The sequence below is a fragment of the Camelus ferus genome, chromosome 8 (genome assembly GCF_009834535.1).
Source record: "Camelus ferus isolate YT-003-E chromosome 8, BCGSAC_Cfer_1.0, whole genome shotgun sequence".
Taxonomy (NCBI): domain Eukaryota; kingdom Metazoa; phylum Chordata; class Mammalia; order Artiodactyla; family Camelidae; genus Camelus; species Camelus ferus.
The window spans coordinates 64,989,234-65,010,276 of record NC_045703.1 but is presented as its reverse complement, the minus strand read 5'-3'; the positions used below and the strand labels follow the sequence as shown (position 1 = coordinate 65,010,276).

At 37.7% G+C, this 21,043-nt stretch overlaps 1 long non-coding RNA gene across 2 annotated transcripts in view; it reads right to left on the bottom strand.

Moving 5' to 3' along the window:
- Positions 1 to 597: 597 nt before the first annotated feature.
- LOC116665450 overlaps positions 598 to 21,043 on the bottom strand; it is a 37,969-nt gene continuing 17,523 nt past the window's right edge. For both annotated transcript variants that reach the window (XR_004322083.1, XR_004322082.1), the window contains exons 3-5: positions 8,807 to 8,890; positions 7,311 to 7,478; positions 598 to 5,112 (exon numbers count right to left, since the gene is read on the bottom strand). This is a non-coding gene — a long non-coding RNA (uncharacterized LOC116665450). The remainder of the gene's footprint in view (positions 5,113 to 7,310; positions 7,479 to 8,806; positions 8,891 to 21,043) is intronic.

Sequence of the window (21,043 nt, the reverse complement as noted above, 5' to 3'; positions counted from 1 at the left end):
AAAAAAAAAAAAGCTTCCCGCACTGTCTACCAGCTCGACGTTAATCAGATGATCCCACTAATAAATGTATAATTGCACAGAGATAACGTGCTCTGAAGGAAAGATGCGGGGTTCTAGGAGGGAAATAAACGAAGACGCTGACGTAGACTGGGGCCTGAGGGAAGGCTTCCCGGAGGAAATGGGGCTGAAAACCGAAAAGTGAGAATCAACCAGGGAAAGAAGGGAAAGGGCGTCCCAGACGGCAGGAGGCCAGCGGGGCTGGAGAGCAGAGAGGGGCAGGCGCGCCGGCGAGGCGGGGGCCACACGCTGGGCCCGCAGCCCAGTTCACTCAGGGCTGGTCCTCCAACAGCGGCGCGGAGCAACTGCAGCATTTAAGCAGGGAGCGGACGCGGGCGGGGCCGGCTTGTCCCGGGACCCACTGGCTGCTGGGAAGAGAGGCGGAGCCCGAGGAAGGGAGTGGGAGTGGAGGCTGGTCCCAGGAGTCCAGGCTCCAGCCGCTCGGCCCGAGGCCTGGCCACCTTCATTTGTTGAGGCTGCCAGTATACGATGATATTGAGGAATAATAAAAGAGGATCATAAAAATGAGTTTAATGTTTACAGGTTTTTAAAACATATTCGGCCTCAAAAATAGAAGGCAATGAAAAAAAAAAATAGAAGGCAATGCAAGTGTGATTTTCACAGAATAGCTCTAAGATGTATTTATTTTTTTTAATTAATTCACAGTGCCTCACAGGCTGTGTGGTCTGTTAATAGATCACAAGTTTAAAATAATAATAAGAAGAAGATGAACACCTTTTCCTCTAGTTATTGTATCTCCAGGACTAAACTGTAACCTTTCTTGGCAACCACACCAAAGTCTACATTTGAGACTCTGTACATGGCTCTCCCACTCCTTCCTGATCCGAACCAATGACAAAGCAGCTGGAAATTCCAGCTTTTATCCCTACCATCCTGGCCACTGACCCATCCATCTATCCTACCCAGTTCTCTCTACACTGCTCCCCACCACCACCGCTGCCCTGATAAGCCAACTCTGTTCGTAGTAGAATCTCAGCCCTAAAAACAACTTAGAAGTTTTAAGAAGCTGAGGGAAACTCCTCAAATCCATACAGTGTAAATATTTCGTGACGTGAGAGCCTTCTCTCTCTTATCTAGGAATTTGTAAGGTTGAGATGATCCATGGAAAACTCTTGGAAACAAATAAACCAAATGAGTCAAGACACCCAACCCATAGATTCCAATTTGCCTCCCTTCCCAGAACCTCCTGTTTGCACAGTGCCAGGGAGTGTCATGCTGGTTGTCACTGATTAAAGGACACCTCTCTCCAGTGTGGCTGCTTATCTTCTGGAGTTATGCATTGTGACTGCCCTGCTCCTCCATTTGTGAGAGGCCAGAGCTGTCATTTGCAGTCCCTGAAAGGGAACATGGAAAGAAAGCAGAAGCCCATGTTGGGAAATGACCAGGCCTGGGCAGTATCCTCGTTTTGTGTCATGACTTGGCTTTCTGCCACCTTTCCACAGGTGTAAACCTTGGGGCAAGCCACCTTGGGGCAAGCCACCTTGGGTATCTGGAGGAAGAAAAGGAGCGGCCAGCCCTGGGAGGCAGTATTTGGAGCACCCCACACGCACTGCCTTCATCTCACCCACCTCCCTATTTAGGGGTAGGGCATAAGTCTAGAGAAGGGAAAACCTCAAGCAGAAATAGTTGTACTTAATCAATAAACCATGCTACCTCTGGGCTGCTTTGAGTTTTATAACTATTAGGACAACATTTATTGTGTTTATCCTGTGCCCAGCACTTTGCATACATACAGCAGAGATGCAAGTTGCCTAACCTAGCATCTGTTCTCCTCACCTTTAGTAAGAGAAACCCCGATTTTTAACTGGGCACATGACCACCCATATAAAAAACAAGTTTACATTTCCCAGATCCCTTGGAGGTAGGTGTGGCCATGTGTTTAAGGAGAGCTGTGGTGCTGGCTTAGTTACTGTCTGCCTCTGAACTTGGTCTATGAGAGAGAAAAATAAACCTCTGTTTAAGCTACTAACTTTTTTTTTTTTTGGCTTGGTTTGGTGTTTGTTTGGGATTTTTTTCTTTTTTCTTTTTTCTTTTTTTCAGTAGGAAACAAAATCTAAACCTAACTGATACAGTGCATTATGATTTCTCATATAATCCTCACAACAGCTCTGAGAGTTCAGTAAACCTCTCAAGCCTTGATTTCCTTGTGAAATGACAGTACCTATGCCCCTGTGCTTCTGAGGATCAGATGAGTGAATCCCTGCAAAGCTCCAAGCACAGTGCCTGGCACTGGGATGGGTTTGATACCATTATTTATTTTATCAAGGACCTTACATCTCTCCAGCTGGATTATCAATTCCTTAAGGACAAAGTCCCTATCTTCAATTTCTCTTCCATCTTCCACAATGCTCAGAACAGTCCTGGACCCACAGTGGGCTCTTAGCCCTTAATTGTTGAGAGAACTTTGTGGCTGAACACAAATGTGCAAATAAAATGATTTACATGCATTTTCAAATTACTTGTTCCTTTCAGTGCAGAGAACCCAGGTAGCTTAAGCAGCAATAACTTTTTATGTGGTTATGCTTTAAAAATAAAGACAGGATTCCCTACTTCATTTTGTATTTGCTTCAAGGTGTAGGAAATTTTTCTGAAAAGGACAGGTCTACCTGTTTGTCTGACTTTCCATCTTCTCTAGGTAGGACTCTGTTATTCTTGTAGGCTAAAGGAACATTGTGTGGGCATGAGATTTGTCACTGGAGAGAGTGTTACAGAGTTGCTTTCAACATGTTAATGCTGGAGCGAGTCTTGGACTGCACTAGTTTAGCGTGGCACTTGTTTATAAACATAATTATTAGTGCCGATTCTATGAGATTGGTTTCCCACTGACCCCAACAGAAACAATGCAAATACTCGCTCTTTTCTAAAGCATAGTAAAACTCCTGTGGTTTTTGAAACCAGACCAAGAACACATGTAGAAAAGCCCGTGGATTATTTTAAGTGAACTTCTTTTTTTTTAATCTCATTAACTTTTCACCATATGCTGTTTATTTTTTATATCCTGCATAGGCTGAAAATGAAAAGAGACCAGGCCACTATTTTCATTCGGGGCACATCATTACAAGGATGACATACACAAATTCTGGGGAGTTCAGAGAAAAACAAAGATGAGTAAGGGCACATTTTAATATGACTTATTGGAAAAGATCCTTAAGGCTCTATATGTTCGTTAACTGAGCAACCCAGGAGGCAGGCAGGAAAACTGCTTCCCACCACATGAAAAGAGTGCTACCTCGGGGGACTTCCTGATCTGTAGAAAGAAGCTGGATTCACATCCCAATTCCACATTTATGGGCTGTGCATGTTTGGCAATTTACTTAACCTTGTGCAGCAGAGTGTATGTGAAACACTAAATATCTACTTTGCAAGATTTTTTTTTTTGCTAAGAATTAAATGAGAGAGTATATGTAAAGCATTTAACATATTGCCTGGAATTAAACAGGTAAGTAGGGAGTGTGTGTGTGTGTATTTTAATTTCTAAATAGAATAGATGTCTGGCACGCTATTTCAGGAAAACAGTATACTCCACTCAACCCCAAACATTTCTCCTGTTACCTAATTAAAATTTCTCCATTAAAGATTTATGGATGTGTTCCTTTCTCTAAAGGCTCTGAGCCCTGTCAAAATAAAAATATGCTTCTAATGAGTAATACCTTCAGCTTTTATCAGTCATTCATACCTTATGACGACTATATATCGGATCCGTTCCTGAAAGGCTACTCTGATGCAGAAGAAGAGGTGAGAAGGAAGGTAAAAGGAAGGTAAGGGTGTGAGGGGGAAGATGAGAGGAAGCAGGAGGGTCTGAGGTGGACCAGGAGGCGGCAGCAGTGGGGACAGACACTGCTGATTGCAGAGTTCTGTTACCCTCAGAAACAGCCCTACGTATCAATGGGCTGAAAGTATGAAAAGGAAAGCATATCTAAATACTGAAGAAGTTTTCTTCCCATCCTGAGTTCAGGCTTGTGGATCCTCAACCCCCTTCCTAAAGGCTGGAGTCCCAGGACTTGTCATTGCTCTGTTTCGGTTGATCCTTGGTAGATCAATGTGGGTACTGACGGGGAGAGGGAGGGACCCTGCACCCTGGAAACCACAGGGTGTGTTTCCAGGCCCAAGTTCACACCACGATTCTGAGGCTAGAGAGGACAGTGGATGATGTGAACACTTTTGTTCTGGAGGATCATGAAGCCCAGTGCATTGGCCACAATACAAAAGAGCCGGGTGTTAAAGCCAGAGGGAGGGGAGAAGAGAAGGGGACTCCTGGCTGAGGCTTCTGGAACCCCTGCCCTGCTGAGGGGACCATGTGGGTCTGGCTGCAGTGGCAAGGATGGGTGGGTGCAAGGAGTTGAGATTTTGCCTCATCCAGGGTGGGAGCTGTGGAAAAGAAGACAAAGAAGGAAGAGAAAAACTGTGAGGGAAGGGAAGGGGGGAGAAAAGGAGGGATGGATGGGAAAAGAACAACAGACAGAGACTTCTGGAGACCAGACTGCTGTTACTAGAACTCTCACCCAGTCTGGAAAAAACAGTGTTGCATATTGCAATTTATCATTTGATACATTTATCATTAACTGGGCTAGACCATCTTACTACGTGAGATAATTCATTAAAAAATTTAGGTTCAAGGTTAAAACTTTAGAATAACCTTTCTTGCTGAACTTCCATGACTAAATTCCCTGAAAGTTGGTCCACCCGCCTCTGCCTCCATTTTATTTCATAATCCCTGGTGTATTCTGATTTCTGGAAAAGTGTCATCTCCAATTTCTAATTTCTTCCAGGAAAAACCATTTATCTTTTACTGTCTTTCCTAAGTTTCAGTCTTTGGAAATATATATTGGAACCTGAAGCATGGTGTTCTGTGATTTTCATTCTACTCCTGCTTGTTAAAGTTGGGGGAGATCTATTTAGATCATCTAAGTTCTTCTAAGTGCCAACTAGGAATGAAAAGACTCGAGAGTGTGGTGGGATGGGAGTTTCAAGGACGTAAGACAGGGTCTTTGACGGGAGAGAAGCACATACTGGCAGAGACTCCAACGTCCAGACCTACAAAAGGAGACAAATGAAGTAGTTGGTGGCCACTCTGATGACTCTGTAGGTCTATAGAGAGTTGTTTCTCTCTCCTTCTGCCTCCCTGAGACCATCCTAGCCCAAAGCGTCTACGCTGTCTCCTTTTCCTTCACCAGTTTCTTTTCCTCTTAGCTGCCAGTGCCCAACCCTGAGGGTGCACCTGCTCCTTTTCTGTCAGACCAGCCAGCTGACCATGGTGACCCTGGTCAGGAAAGCAGCGTCTCTGCCTCGATACCTTTCTTCTGGTTCCTCTCTCTGTGCACTTCATTCCACTGACTGTCCAGCCACCAGACTCTGGCTCACTACTCACCGCCCCGAGATGTCGTCACTGATAAATTACCTTTCTAATCACTTGCCCTACCAGACTTTCTCATACCTCTTTGCCTTTACATCTGCTACTTTCTATTCTCTTTCCCACTGCTTGGTCAAGAGCTACTGTCTTTCAAAGTTCAGCCCAATGTCCCTCCCTTTGTGAAGCCCTCCTGATCACAGTTCCCACATACCAAGTGGAACAGTCACCTGTAAGCTATGCAACCAACTTGTGGATATCACTGTTTCAGCCCTTATTATAGTATGTTGCAATTTTTTATTTCTCCAACCCCAGACTGAATGCTCCAGGAGGACACCCTACATTTTTTTTAAATCCAGGGCCTAACGTAGGACCTGCCCCTCCATTCGTGTTTGTTGAATGAATGAATGACCTCTACAACCTGTCAGAGTGATAACAGGGCAACATTCCCTCCCCCCAAGCATGGTACCAATATGACAGATATACTTGAACTCTTCTGACACTTCCTGAGGAGCCACAAAGTCCCTATGCATGAGAATGTACCCTTAGTAATCAATCCATTATTCTAAGGAAATTAAGCAGGATCCTTCTCATGTCAGAATGTGGGTGGTGATTTCAGAAGGTCACCCAATAGAACCATGTTATTGCAAGACAAGTGCTAGCCACTCTGCTCATCTGATTGCAGTTTGTGGTGGTCGGTGCAGGAACAGGAAAGTGAGACCACCTCCCTTCTGCAACAAGGCAGAAAGAGAGCGTTCTCTCTCAGAGCTGGAGAACTTCCCATAGCATGACCTCCTTAGGGGGTTAACAAAGCGGGAACTTTGCCTTGGGACAGCATGAAGCAAAAGTTCTCCTCTCCATGTAACCAGAGTCAATGGCTGAGAAAACACTGTTGTGGATGCTTCAATGATTTTCAGCTGTCAGTGACGGGGAAGATGTCTGGAACAACATGGGGGAAACAAGATTTTCATGGAGAGGAGCTTTTAACTAGCATGAAAAAAGACTTTCTGGCCACCCTATAGACTTAGGATTTTTTTAAGGTGCTATGACTAAAATATACTATTGCAAAATCTTTCTCATTATAATCCCAAAGAGCTCAAGATTATTAGAATTATTAGATATAGATACTAGAGATTTCCTTGTGCTACAAAAAATAAAATAAAATTATTAACATGATTGATCTAAAACAAGGCTAATCATAGCTGAGTACTTATCATAAGTACTAATCATACCTGGTACAAAGTACCAGGTACTTTGGCCTTACTTCTGATTTTTTTTTTCATTCCAGTATAAGATGTTAGCTATTATATGACGTGCAATCTTGGTCTTGTATTATTTTGTCAGGATCTGATTTTTATTTCTTTGTTTTGAAAAGTTTTAAATTAAAAAATTTGGGGGAACTATATATATTTCATAGTTTCTGAAAAATGTTGATTTGGCTTCTGGCAGCTTCTCTATGCAAACTCCCCAGTGGAGGTGGCTATATGCTCAGCAGCAGGGAGTTTGTAGGGAGGAGGAACATTCTCTTGAGGACAGAGGGGCAGGTGTCCCCCCACATCCAGGACTTGATATTGTCATCCATTCCTCTAGTTGGTAACATCACGAGTGGCCTGTATGTCCATAAAAACCCCATGCCTTCTCCAGTAGTTTACTCAAAGCCATTTTTAGTGACTGGAGGATAAATTAGAAAAATATCAGAAATAAAAAGATTTATCCTTCCATACCCACACACTCTGAAAGTGAAATGTACTGGTGGTCACCTGTGCGCCTCAGTCCTCCACAGACATCAATCACTCTGGCTTAGGCCTCTGTGTAACAACTCTCAAGGTCATGCTTATTCTTAGTCTGCTAACTGTATTACCTGCAAGTCTTCAAAAATTCTTACCACCACATCCTACGTGCCATGGGTAATAGGTGTGAGGTGGTGGTCAGAGGGCTGCTGGCGGTGAGAGAGCACACGTGATGTTGCTCAGCCAAGGCTGGGCGGTCAGCTCCGGGTTGCGGGGGGCCTAGCATGTATTGGTGTGCAGGGGCCGGAGGGTTGCCAGGAGATCTGGAGAGACAAGTCCATGTGTTGTTCAGGACCCAGACACCAATCAGGATTTTAAATTCTTCATTTTTCTTACCTACCCCAGCCAGTCTATTCCTCACAGCCAGAGTGCCTCAGGTTTTGTAATACATAACTAAGCCCACATAACCAAACAAAATATTTGGGTCTATGGCATTTAAAGGAAAGCAGAAAAGAAGGAAGGAAGAAGGACCATTCCAAATAATAAAACATTATTTAGTGTGGCTTTCCTAAAAGTACAGTTCACCTTTTATTAGACTCCAAAATTACAACCTTCCCACCACCTTGGAAACAATTTAAAAGTCTGACAACATGATCTGTTGGTGAGGCTGTGGAGGAACAGGAATTCTCATATGTTGCTAGCACTAGTAAAACATGGAACAGTCGTTTTGGAAAGATTTGGTAATAACGAACAAAATTATCAATGAACTGACCAGTGACTGCACTTCAAAGCGTCTGTTCTATTGATGATACCTTCTAGTAGTACAAAATGACCTACAGCCAGGATCATGCCTTATGACATTGTTGCTAACAGCAAAAGATTAGAAACAACCCAAGTGCTCAGCAACACTGGGGAATTTGTTCAAGGTAACTACGGGGCATCTCCACAGTGCAGTACTATGCAACCCTCACAGTACTGGAGAACAAAGATTTCCATCCTCCAGCGTGGAGAAACATATAAGGTATTTTGTCAAGTAAAAAACTCCAAGGTATATATAGTGTGTTACCTTTTGTATAACAGGCAAGGGGCGTAAGAATAGGTACATATATTTGTTTATATTTGTGGAAAACAGCACTGAAAGGATAACTATCTGTAGGGGGTGGTTCTCTGTAAGGGGCGGAGAAGAATGGAAGGGAGAGGACAGGGAAAGGGAGACCTCCTGTGTACCTTTCTGTATTTCCAAACTGACACCGTTTCTTGTTCATTTATAGCATTTACTTGAAGAAATTTTAAAAAGCATTCAAAATATTCAGGCTTTTGACTATCTCAGATTCATTTTCGTCATCTAGTCTGAATTGGTGATGTTTCGTTGTAATGCATTCTAAAGTCAAATGTAAAATAATTTTAGAATGTTGTGTGACTTCTCTCTCTGCTTCATACAGATAGTTAAGAGTAAAATAATTTCTGAACTATACGGTAATATGATACCATAATCTAGTTTTCATGAAACCTTCTTTTCAAAATTGAAATCATTTAATAATATTTTCAAATAATAAAAGTATTGCATAATCATTGTATAAAGCACAGACAATAAAAGGCTTTAATAGAAAATCAAAATAACCTGTAATCCCACTCAAGAAAGAATACTTACTTAAATACGATGTAAATTTGGGTGTAAATCAAGACTTCTACTACTTCTGGCTCAGCAACATGAGGGACTGATGCAGACACCCTCCTGTAATAAACACATAGATATTTCGCATAAAATATAATCAATAAAATACATTACTGATAAACATATAAACTGTGTTTTTAAAAGTAGATAATTAAGCCAACATAGAAGAAAGGGAAATTCTCTGGTAGCTTGAGCTACAAGGTTGGGCTGACAGAACCAGCACCTATAGAATGGGGGTTGGAGTGTAAATCTTACAAGGAGACAAAAGACATGGCCTTGGATCCACTCAAGATGAATATCTGGAATTAAGGGGCTAAATTAAGGAAAGGCTCTTGCAAAGTTGCTTAGTCTGTAAAAATGGCACTAAAAAGAACTCCATCAAAGGAAAAGAGCAAGGAATCTTCTAATATTCAAGGCTTTGAGTATGAAGGAAAAAGAAATATCTCTTTTAAGAAATTAAAACCCCAAGCCTGAGTGAAGGATCTAATTTTATTCTAGTCTTATTGCATGAGAACATTCAGTTAATAAACTGACAAAAAATTGAGCAAGAAAAAAACAAATATGGCCAAGGACCATGAAAACTCTAGGACCCTTGCAGAATCAAATGTAAATCCTCACTACAAGGAGCAAATCCATAATCGAGGGTACATAGGACACCCACAGAAAAGATTACCACTGCTTAAGATGAGCTCACAATAAAAAATTACACAGATAATACTACAAAGCTACAGTAATCAAAACAGCACAGTATCAGCACAAAAATAGACATATGAATCAATGGAACAGAATACAGAACCCAGAAATAAACCCACACACCTATGGTCAATTAATCTTTGACCACAGAATACACAATGGAGAAAAGACAGTCTTTTCAGCAAGTAGTGTTCAGAAAGCTGGACAGTTGCATGTAAATCAATGAAGTCAGAACACACTCCCACACCATACACAAAAATAAATTTAAAGTGGCTTAAATACTTAAATATAAGACATGACACCATAAAACTAGAAGAGAACATAGGCAAAATATTCTCTGACATAAACCATACCAATATTTTCTTAGGTCGGTCTCCCACGGCAATAGAAAAAAAAGCAAAAATAAACAAATGGGACCTGATCAAACTTACAAGCTTTTGCACAGCAAAGGAAACCATAAACAAAATGAAATGACAACCTATGGACTCAGAGAAAATACTTGCAAACAATATGACTGGCAAGGACTTAATTTCCAAAATATACAAACAGCTCATACAACTCAACAACAACAACAATAACAAAACAACCCAATCAAAAAATGGGCAGAAGACCTAAATAGACATTTCTCCAAGGAAAATATACAGAAGGCCAATAGACACATGAAAAGAAGCTCAACATCACTAATTACTAGAGAAATGCAAATCAAAACGACAATGAGATACCGCTTCACACCAGTAGGAACAGCCATCACTTAAAAGCCTACAAATAAAAAGTACTGGAGACGATGTGGAGAAAAGGTAACCCTCCTACACTGTTGGTGGGGATCTAAATTGGTACAGCCACTATGGAAAATAGTATGGAGGTGCCTTAAAAAAATAAAAATAGAATTGCCATATGGTCTAGCAACCCCACTTTTGTGCATATATCTGCAGAAAACTCTAATTCAAAAAGATCTATGAACCCCAATGTTCACAGTAGCACTACTTACAATAGCCAAGACATGGAACCAACCTAAATGTCCATCAACAGATGACTGGATAAATAAGTTGTGGTATATATATGTGTGTGTGTGTGTGTGTGTATGTATGTGTGTGTGTCAACACACACACACACACATATACACCACATATAAATATATATATAATGGAATATTACTCAGCCATAAAAAGAATAAATAATGCCATTTGCAGCATGGATGGACTTAAAGATTATCATTCTAAGTGAAATATGTCAGAGAAATACAAATACCAAATGATATTACTTATTTATGGAATCTAAAATATGACACAAATGAACTTATTTATGAAACAGAAACAGACTCACAGACATAGAAAGCACACTTACGGTTACCAAAGGAAAAAGGGGATGTGGAGGATAAATTAGGAGTTTGAGATTAGCAAATACAAACTAATATATATATATATATAAGATAGATAAACAGCAAGGTCTTACTGTATAGCACAGGGAACTATATTCAATATCCTGTAATAAGCCATAATGGAAAAGAAAAAAATTATAAACCATATAAGGAAATGAGGATGAATCAAAAGACTCAGTAATTAATGAAATTAATACTCAAAGAACTATAGATAATTGAACATTCTGAAAGGGACTATAAACATTGCTATGCTTAAAATGATGAAAAACATAAAGGAAGGAATTGAAATAATGAAACAAAAGAACAGTATGAGTTAGAGAATAAGCAGATTCAAAACAGGACCAAATTGGACTCCTGGCAGTAAAAGATTAATTCATTCAAATAAAAAAACCTCAGTGGATAAATCATCATGTAAAATAGTCAACTGAAAAACAGATCTGAATAAATCACCCATAATGCAACATAGAGATAACAAGATGGAAATAGTAAAGAGAAGTTATGAGACATGGAAGATAAAATGATTCGTTCTAGTATACTTCTAGGAGGCATTTGAGAAAGAAAGTTGTAGAGACATTCACAGAAATAATGTGAGAAGAGAAATACTGTTATAATTCACATGTTGTATGGTTGCTTTACGTAGAAAACCCAAGACTGTCCACTAGAAAAAGCCAATACCCACTGATAGAATGGATAAACTGTGAGTGATAGGACACTGTACAGTAATGACCAGGAATAAATCAGTTATACGCACTGACATGATAGAATCTCAGGGACACAATTTTGAGTGGAAAAAACAAGTAGAAAAACATGTACAGCATTAGTTCCCTGATACAAAGTTTAAAAACATTCATAACAATATATATTTTCCTTGTGGAGCTACAAAGAAGAGGAATAAACGATAAATACTAAGTTTAGGATAATAGTGGCCTCTGAAGGGAGAGGAAATAGGTGGTGTTATAGGGGGAATTGAAGAATACTGGTTTTGTTCTTTTCCTGCATTGGATGGTAAGTACTTAAGTGTACTAATCTTTTTAATTTTTCCCATATTCTTTATACTTTATGTATATTTTAAAGAGATTGTTTTGTATCTATTTGTATGTATTTATTAAAAACAATTTAAAAGACAGAATGTTAAAGAGTCACACTTTTCCAGAAATGAAAAAGGACATGAGTCCTCAGATTGTAGCACACCCAGCCTTTGCAAGTTAAATAAAAATAAATTCAAGCCTAGATGGATGAGAATGGCACAAAAGACAGAAAGAAAAAACAAGGAGAAAGATAGATTGCCTTTTCTCAAAGGAAAGGTACATTTCTCTGCAACGATGACAAACTCCAAAAGTGAAATAACAACGCTAAGTGCTCAGAGGGGAACATACCCTGAATAAAATCCTTTACACAGCTAAGTTCCGTTCAAGAGTGAGGGCTAAATAACGACCCTATAAAGTTTAGTCCTAGCAGACCTTCACTGGAAGAACTACTAAAAGAGGTACTGATTAAGAAGGAAAATTATCCAGAAAAAAGATGTTGGAAACAAGGAGCAAAGAAATTGGCAAATATTTTTGTAAAACTGAAAAAAACAGGGGTGGACCCATGTTTTATGTGACATAAAGCTTTTATAATTTGAGGAACACTTTTTAACAAAAGAGTATCAAAGTACTAATAAAAAATTAGGTACAAAAGTTTATATTTCCTTAGAGTAAAAATAGAAATCACAACAAATTAAAATTTAAATTATAGCTAAATGCTACAAAACCTCACAAAATCCAGGAATGTAATATAATCTTTAATTATTTTTATTATAATTTTACTTCCTCTATAATACATTTTATACCCAACATTTTTTGCCTGCATTCTCTTTGCTCACTTCTTAATGGGATAGTTACTTTTAAATACCATCCTATACAAACAAGTAGCAAGATAAACCAGTCTTCTAACACAGTTGGTCAAAATTTGTTCTTTTTTTAAAAAAAAAAATCATAGTTTAGAAAAGTTTATTTTAGCGTCACATTCCTTATTGGTACTGGGGGGAGTCCTCAGATAACTCCGGTCCTTTGATCTCACTGTCACAGCAGGCTGATCAAGGTTGGCTGGGTTTCACCACGCCCAGTATCCCTCCCTCCCGCTACCTTGCCCGGGCAGTTCTCAGCAGTGGGGAGTGCCAAGGTGACCACGAACGAAGCCAAGTCACACGGCTCTCAAGCTGAGAGTGGAGCAGTGTCACAGTCAGATTCTTCTCCTTAGGGAAGACAATGACGCTCCGAGGGGTCCACGGAATGTAAGTTGTCCCTGGGGACTGGTGCCCAATGCCCACCCCTTCTTCTGCAGCTCTAAGACCACCACCAGGGCAAGAAGAATGACCTCCAGGCCAGTGGGACTTTGTTCCTCCAACTCTTTTGGAGCTGCTGCGTCCTTCTGGTATTAGAGCCTTGGGAGGGTCCATCAAGTTAAGGGCCATGAAGTGGAAATCTTAGCTTCATGTTTTCCATAGGCCCAGCCTTAAGCAGGGGCTATAGGAAACAATATTTACAAGAACAATTACTTCCCATAGAAAAGAGATTCTATTGTCTCCACAAGGAATAATACAGGAACACTCTCAACTTCTCTCTGTGCCCTTAACCATTCCTCCTAAAAGGCAGGAAGATTGGAAAGTTTAGGAGGAAGACCCAACAGGCTTGGCTCAGCCCCTGCTGTTCTCTCCCCATCAGACCTGCCCGCCCCACTGAAGGAAAACTCTGGTCTGCCTGTGTCCAGGTGGTGAGCGACCAGCCTTATTAGGGAAACCTGCTGTTGTCTCACTGTGCCATTGGGGACTAAGTCCATCCAATTCAGGAATAGCGTATCAGCAAGCCCATCTGGCCACAGATCTAAAATCACTTTCTCCAATCAGCTTTATCTGAAATAGAGAGAATACTGTATTTTGATTTTCCACCTCTTATTCCTGCCTCTCTCCTCCCTTCTTTCTCCACATTGTTTCTGAATTCCAGAGAGGAAGAGAAGCTCTATATGGGATGCCCTACAATCCTCATAATAAAGGCTAAGTTGGAGAGATTTTTTTTTTTTAAAAACAGGTGAAACTGATAAGCTAGACAACAATAACATAGGAGAAGAGAGAACAGAGCTACTGATTAACTTCAGCCTTAAGTCAAGTGCAGCATGTTCAGAATTTAAGGGTAACCTCCAAAAGAAATAGAATATATATCTTCCAAAACACTGGAAGGGGAAAAAGAGAACAAACTTAATCAATGCAACAGGAAGCAGGTAAAAAACCCAAACAGTAAGAAAAATATGGTAAATAGAAAACATAAAATAAGATGGCAGAAATAAATCCAACTATCAACAATTCTAATAAATGTAAACATTAAATTCACCTGTTCAAAAGCAGAAATGATCTGAGTTGAAATATAAATTCTATCTGTATGCTCTTTGCAAGCATAAAAGACAATGACTCTCAAAATTTGAAGTAAAATTATGGGAAAATATTCCATATAAATACTAAACAAATAAAAGTAGAGAAGCAATATTAATTAGATGAAATAGAATTGAAGGTATAAAGGTATATATATATGATATAGAAAGAGCCATTATTTAATGATAAAAAATTACCAAGAAAATATAATAATTCTGAACTTGCATGTACCCAAAACCCTAGCCTCAAAAACATATTAAGACAAATGATGAGATATACAAAAAGAACTGTTAAATCCACCAGTCATGCTGGGTATTTTGGACACACATGTGTGAGAAACTGATTTAGAAAGCCTACAAGTAATTATGGAAAGAGGAAGTATAAAATGTCTTAAACAAAACATTAAGCGTGTTCTAAAGGACATATACAGAATCCTGCTCCCAATAACTAAAGAAAACATAATTACCAGAGAGTGACCACAATCCAGTCACACAAATATCAAATTACTCACTTCATACAGATTACATTTCATATCACAATACAATATAGTCAGACGTTAAACTACCAAAAAGATAATTTAGAGATTCTATTGTTTTAGAAACTAAAAAGCACTTCAAGAGAGATAAATAGATAGAAAAAAATATATGAATGGGCAACTAGATAGATAAATAAGAGATTTCATGTTCTGAATGTACCATACTTTATTTGTTGTTGAACCATCTGTGAGTCAATATTTTGGTTCTGTGGCAGGGACTGCAGGTTACCTCCTAAAAGCCCTTCTTCCTTTCTTCCTTAGTAACAAGACTCCTAGTTTTTAGCTGGAAAGTGCTGTTTGGAATAAAGGCTTATTTCCCAGTTTTCCTTTGTAGTCTGTTGTGGCTATGTGACCAAACTGAAGTGTCATGTTCAGCTTCCAGGAAGTATCCATAAAGATAAGAACTCTTTATTTCTTCCTACTGTATCTTCACATACTACTTCTGATGTGTATGGATGAGATGCTTGGAGATCAAATAACTACCTCGGACCACAAGGTAGAATCCTCATAGAGAAGCGACTGTAGACACAAGACAGAAGGAACCTGGGTCACTGTTGATCATGGATTTCTTAGCTCAGGACTTTATTTACATGGCAGGAAAGTGAATTTCTACCTTATTTAAGCTATTTTATTTGGGATTTCCTGAATAACAGATTCCCCCCCAATATTTTGCTGTAACGGTCAGCTGCTATAAGCAGTCTTTTTTGCATATATTTCTCTACTTCTAATGGAGTGTGTAAGTCATGCAATATATCCTTCTAAAGACTTTTGAGATGTATTGCCAAATTTCACTCCATAAGATTGTACAACTATACTCTTCCACCAGCAGTGTATAAAAGTGCTCCATTATTCCATACCCATTCCAGTGCTGGATCTCATTCTTTCCAGTCTTTGCTAGTCAGATAGGCCAAGAATATGACTGCATTTTTGATTACTAAAATAGTTAAACATTTTAAAAAATTGTTTGCTATTTGTGTTTATTATTTTGTATATAGCTTTTTTAAAGTTCTCTGATCATTTTTCTATTGAGGTATTCTTTTTCTTACTGCTTTTAAAAGATTTTTTTATATACTGAGTATTTAATCCTTTGTCTGTGTTACATATCATAAATACTTTTTTCAGGCAGTTCATTGCCATTAAACATTGTTTATGGTGTTTTTACACAGAATTTTAAAATTTTATCAGGATTTCTCTTACTTTTTATTTTATCTTTGGTATCATTTTTTAGAAAGTTCTCTCTTCTTACAGATTATGGAAATATCCACTAATACTTTTGTGTTGCTTTGTTTTTATTTGCCTTATTTTGAAATTGTTAACTCCATCTGGTATTAATTTTGTTATATGATGGGGATCTAAATTTTTACTTTTTCAAGAGGTTAACCAAATATTTCAATATTTATGGTGGTAATATAAACTGGTGCTGCCACTATGGAAAAGAGTATGGAGGTTCCTTAAAAAACGGAAAATAGAGTTGCCATATGACCCAGCAATCCAACTCTGGGCATATATCCAGAGAAAACTTTAATTTGAAAAGATACATGTTCCCCAATGTTCACTATTTACAATAGCCAAGACATGGAAGCAACCTAAACATCCATTGACAGATGAATGGATAAAGAAGATGTTATATGTATATACAATGGAATACTACTCAGCCATGAAAGAGTGAAATAATGCCATATACAGCAACATGGATGGACCTAGAGGTTATCATACAAAGTGAAGTAAGTCAGAAAGGGAAAGACAAACATCATATGATATCCCTTATATGTGGAATCTAAAATACAACACAAATGAACTTATTTACAAAACAGAAAGAGACTCACAGACATAGAAAAAAACTTCTGGGAAAAGGGAGAGAGGGAGAGATAAATTAGGAGTTTGGGATTATCAGATACAAACTACTATACACAAAATACAACAAGGTCCTGCCATATAGCACAGGGAACTATAGCTAATATCCTGTAATAAACCATGATAGAAAAGAATATGGAAAAGAACATATATGTATAACTGAATCACTATGCTGTACACCAGAAACTAACAGAATATTGCAAATCAACTAGACGTCAATAAAAAATTTCAGCATTTATTGAGTAAGTTATCCTTTATCCCCTAATATAAAATGCTATCTCTGTCTCTAGGAAAAACTAAATTCTCCTTATGTGCATGGGCCATTCCAAACTCTTGGTTATGTTCTGCTGATCTGTATATCTATTTCTCTAACAGTGCGAGAGGTTTAGTTATTCTAGTTTTTAAATATTTGCATAATAACTGATGTAGCATATCCTCCTTAATACATTTTTAAAATATTTCTTGAGATGAATTTTAGAATGTTTTAAAAAATATATATTCCAGCAAAACAAAAAAAATTTCTTTTCAAAAAGATATACCCCATAGATTTGCCTTAATTAGGATTTTTATTGGTATTTAACTACACTGTTAGATTGATTTACATACAAATATTTGACACTTTTTTACTATTGACTCATCAATATAATATTGATGTGATCCATAAATGTATTTCTTTTTATTTTCAAGTGAAGTCACTTTGGTTTTTTTCTGAGATGTTATCAGATCCTTTAAATTAACTAGGCCAGCAAGCCTCCCATATATGTTAAACATTTTGGTAAGAGTAAGAAAGTCATGAAAGCAGCTCTTGCTTCCAACATGCTTATATTCCACTAAAGATAATTAAAACTGCATTGAGTTGACATGAAGCCGTATAAAATAGAAATAAAATGCTCCATAACTTTATTACTGTAAATACATTGCTCTGTACTTATATCCTGCAAATCTGGCTGCAGTGACAAATGGCAATAAGAGCAGAATGAGATTGATCTGGGATGGTGGAGGAGAGGGTGAAAGGCATTGCAGATGGCAGAAGTAGCATTTGGACTGGAGAGAGTGAATTATGAGGCAGATTCACATGTGTTCTAGGCTAGCAAAGATAATATAAATATACAATAATTTTTAAAAAGGGTAACTAGGGAGAAGAGAACCAATTGTCAGAAAATGTTTCAACATGGACCAACAGTATGGATTTTACAGGAACAAAAATTTGGACCTATTACAGTTTCTGAAAATGAGTCCGAAAAATCTAAATGGTGCTTAAGGAAGATAATTCTTGCTGCAGTGATCACATAAATTCAGAGTAAGAAAGTAATTAATAATTTGCTTAGGAAATTGGTGCAATAATTTATTTTAGAATTTTATTTAGTAATTCAATGTTTTTATAGAATATTGCTCATTATGTGCCTAGCACTGTGTTAGCATTAAAATGACTTTGTTTGCTTGCCCAAATCTATTTTTACAAGGCCTTCATGACAGATGTCTAATGACACCACTTACAAAGAGGGAGACATTCCCCAGGTACTTTTGTACTTTGTTCAACAGAAATTTAACTGCCCAAGCAGATGCGTGATTGATGTTATTCAATGATTAATGCAGCGAACTCCCTACTTTACCCTCTACAGCAGGAATCTCTATGTAACCCCTTGGGATATGTAAGTGCCTCATTTCTTAAGAAACTACAGTGAGATTAGGGAGAAGGGAAGGCTCCACAAAGCAATTAGGGAGAGGACAGATTAATCCATCCTCCTCTTTATTGAAAAGCAGCTTCAACCAGGGCATTGCCTACTAATATAAACTTTTACCTACAAAGGAGTTTATAAGAAAATTTGATCAAATAAGGGAAATAAGTAAAACAGCTATTAGGACAACTTATTTCTCTCCTGTTTTACGTTTTGTTTTGTTTGGTGCATTGAATCCAACAGCAGAAAATCTCACTGAAATAAACATTTCTAAGTGTATCACAGTTGCTTTTCAGTCTGCAAAAGTCACTCTCCAGTAGCACTAATATTTTGTTCTTTCCTCCATACATAACTGATGCCTACAAGATGTGAAGCAATCATGGTTCTTGCTGGTGCTGCTATTTAGAATTGGAAGAGTTATTTGGGATTGGATCTATGCTACCAAAGAGAACTTCAAAATATTTGCTTTTTTTGTGCCTTTAATTCCTCTCCACTTTCCCTTACTCATAATTAATAGCTGCAAAGTGTGACAGTGTGAAAGGAGGTGAAAAAGTGCCCCTCAGACCTGGTGTGCATGTGTCTCTAAGCATCTTCCGGCCTCAACGGCACCTTTATCTCAGGAGTCAACGATTAAAGAAGAGTCTTTCCACCTGGAATGCTATGAGGGAGACAAGAGAAACAGGGATTGATAACATCCCTAATCTTGTTTCTCTTCTTGGAAAAAGTTCATGTGTTGTGGTTCCTAGCTGATTTAGGGATGCTGAAACAAAATATTTAATATAGCTCCATTAGCTATGCATTTTTATAAAAATAATACATTCTCATGGCAACAAAAAAGCAGAGACATAAACAAAACAGAACAACAAGAAAACTAAAAAGAAAGAAAATAAAAGACATGTCATGGGACAGAATTATATAAAAAGAAAAAGTATTTCTCACCCTCCCACATCCCAGTGTTTTTTCCAGAGCACATACATAAAATATTTACTTCAAACCCAAAGGATTATAATTTACGTTCACCAACTTTATTTATTTCACACAAAATAATTTATCTTGAACTTCTTTCTAGTAGCATCTATAGCTCTCTTTCCTTCCTTTAAACATGTCCCATGCAAACACAGATGTGCCATAACGTCTAAGGGAACCAGATTCTTACTGATGGATCTTCAGCTGATTTTTTTTGGCTATTTACAAATAATGTGGCAATGATTATTCTTATTCATGTGTGTAAAAAACTACAGGGTAAATTTCTAAATGGAATTCTAAGATCAAAGGATGTGTTATTTCAATTTGAAAGTAAAATTTATACGTTAAAATTTAACACATCCTGTCAAATTGTGCTCTAAAAAGTTTGCATCAATTTATGCTCCTACTGATGGTACCCAAGCATTGCAGATTTCCCACACCCACCACAAATATTTTCATCCTTGGCAAAATGAAAGAAGAAAATTCACTTTTCAATTTTAGAAATTTTGAAAAGTTTAGAAACTTCTTCAGTTCTAACAGAGATTGAACTTTGTATATGTTTATCAATCCATTTTTCCCCCTGAAAACAAACTGTTTATCTATTGTCTTTAAATTGATTTGTTTACCCTTTTGTTGATATGTAAGAATATTTGGATATTAAGGAAATTAACACCTTGTCATATGCATTAAAATATTTTTCCAAGAATGTGTAATAAACATTCTACTTTTAAAAAGAATATTACTAATTTTACCAATAGATCCCTTATCCATGGTGAATTTGATTTAAAATCATCTCTATTTATATCTCTCAGTAGGGAACCTGTATTTAATCACTTTCTCCAAAGAACTTGCATTCTTTTATTTGATTTAATCTTAAAATAGTTGTCTGATGTAACTTTAATACATAGTCTTCACCTCAAAGATAGATTTATGATTCAGAAAGAAGGAAAAATTAGGAAACTGAAAAGCCAAAGAATAATGATGACCATTTCCTGTCTCATGAAATCTTTTGAATAAAGTAAATTAAGAATATAAAACATAGAACATTCATGAGGATGTAGCTCAGAATTTTCTCCTTAATTACTTTGCCATTTTTTTTTCTTTATCATTTCTATTGCAGTTTTCTCTTTGGGGACATATTCCAGACTCTTTCTCTTTACTTATAGTCTTTTCCAAGTTATCTCACATATCTTCTGCAATTTTTTATATTTTGAGGGAAATAAGGCTTGACTTAAGAGTTAATCACTGTTAGATTCCACACACTGTATTACAGAAAGGTCATTGTCTAAGGTTCAGATTACTGGACAAACAGTTTTATCAGTAGCAGTGTTTTAATCTACTTGATTTAACTTATGTTCATCAAAGTATTATCTCTGGAAAATCAGAACATCGATAGTAAATTTTATTGATGAAGTAATCTAAATACTAAAGGCTGGTTTATGTAAAACAACATTCTTTAATTTTTCTAAATCTCTGAGCATCATACCATCCTATAATTTAACCTCTAAAATTCTATGAACTTATGACTCTAGGATTTTATGTGGAAGTAACTGTTTAACTATGTTTACAAACCATTGTTTCAGGGTCCACATTGTTTTTGATGCTCAATGGCTTATTTTTTTTAATCAGTTGACTGGCTTGGAGAAATAAATTATTCCTTGGACTAAAGAGTCTATAAAATTGCAGGCATTGTAATAAAGTG